This window comes from Schistocerca piceifrons, unplaced genomic scaffold (genome assembly GCF_021461385.2).
Source record: "Schistocerca piceifrons isolate TAMUIC-IGC-003096 unplaced genomic scaffold, iqSchPice1.1 HiC_scaffold_959, whole genome shotgun sequence".
Lineage (NCBI taxonomy): Eukaryota > Metazoa > Arthropoda > Insecta > Orthoptera > Acrididae > Schistocerca > Schistocerca piceifrons.
Genome location: NW_025729233.1, coordinates 37,501 through 39,445, shown reverse-complemented (window position 1 = coordinate 39,445; position 1,945 = coordinate 37,501).

The following is a 1,945-nucleotide window of genomic DNA, read 5'->3' as shown; positions in this document are numbered from 1 at the left end:
CACAACGTGGGTTAGGTTAAGGCACAACGTGGGTTAGGTTAAGGCACAACGTGGGTTAGGTTAAGGCACAACATGGGTTAGGTTAAGGCACAACATGGGTTAGGTTAAGGCACAACATGGGTTAGGTTAAGGCACAACATGGGTTAGGTTAAGGCACAACATGGGTTAGGTTAAGGCACAACATGGGTTAGGTTAAGGCACAACATGGGTTAGGTTAAGGCACAACGTGGGTTAGGTTAAGGCACAACATGGGTTAGGTTAAGGCACAACATGGGTTAGGTTAAGGCACAACATGGGTTAGGTTAAGGCACAACATGGGTTAGGTTAAGGCACAACATGGGTTAGGTTAAGGCACAACATGGGTTAGGTTAAGGTACAACATGGGTTAGGTTAAGGTACAACATGGGTTAGGTTAAGGTACAACATGGGTTAGGTTAAGGTACAACATGGGTTAGGTTAAGGTACAACATGGGTTAGGTTAAGGTACAACATGGGTTAGGTTAAGGTACAACATGGGTTAGGTTAAGGTACAACATGGGTTAGGTTAAGGTACAACATGGGTTAGGTTAAGGTACAACATGGGTTAGGTTAAGGTACAACATGGGTTAGGTTAAGGTACAACATAGGTTAGGTTAAGGTACAACATAGGTTAGGTTAAGGTACAACATAGGTTAGGTTAAGGTACAACATAGGTTAGGTTAAGGTACAACATAGGTTAGGTTAAGGTACAACATAGGTTAGGTTAAGGTACAACATAGGTTAGGTTAAGGTACAACATAGGTTAGGTTAAGGTACAACATAGGTTAGGTTAAGGTACAACATAGGTTAGGTTAAGGTACAACATAGGTTAGGTTAGGTTAGGTTAGGTTACACGTGTTGTAAGGAAAGGTGTAGGGGGGGGGGGCGGGGGCGGCAGGTTCGTTGATAGTGATTATAGTAAGTGAATGCTTGTGACATGATCAGATTTGGTCACGTCAGGATGCACCTTTGGCTTATTAGAGGCGGCGCTCCAATTCTATGCTTGTGTGAGACCTGTGTCTTTGACTCATGTCATTGTTTGTGCGCTGTGACAGGAGGTACTATTGTGATGTTGGGTTGCACCGTTGTATAGGACATGTGTGGGTGTTGGTGCCTGGTCTGCGCAATGGTGGATGTCGAAAGGCTGGGATATTGTATTTTCCGCATGGACCTCCTGGTCTGGTTGTGATAGTGTGGATTGTGTAATGTGGCGGAGAAGATGCACTGGATGTTGTTCCATGCTGGGTGCTTACATATTGTATGTGCGCCTGTTAGAAGCAGAGAGTGGTGCGTGATCAGAGTGTCTGGCTGACGTGTGGTTCCCATTGTGGGCAGACTCTTTCAGCATGTATACGGACAGTTGTGTATATTTGCTGTAGTTTGATGGCTCTGCATTGATTACTAATCAGCGCCGTGTGTACGGGTAATCTGGTTCCAGTCCAAAATGTTCCATCTGTGTACATTAGTGACAAAGACTCCCCCCATGCAGTGGGGCTCGGTCTGTTATAGCTCTTCCGCGTAATATATTTGCCCCACGTTTTTGCGACTGCGAGTGCGAGTGCAACGCGCATGGGGACCGACATGCTGATGGCTCGGTATCGGACGCCGTACAGTGAGCAACGCGATCGCGTCTCTCGCTCGTAAGTGGTACAGGTCGCGGCTCATGTATAGGGACAGCGGGAATGTCGCATATTGGAAATAACTCTTCATGAAACGCAAGTTATAGGGGTGGATTGCACTTTACGAGTGCGGGAAACTTCCGCCGTTCATCCGCTGGAGGTGCGCGTGTGGCGGTTGGGGTGGTGCACGAACGGGTGCGGGTGGAGTCATTGCCGGTCCACGGCTTCGTGCGGCAGAGCCACTGGAGATTGGGTGCTATGGTCGACAGAGGCTGCAGGCTTTGTGGGTGGCGTCGAAAGGCGGGCAC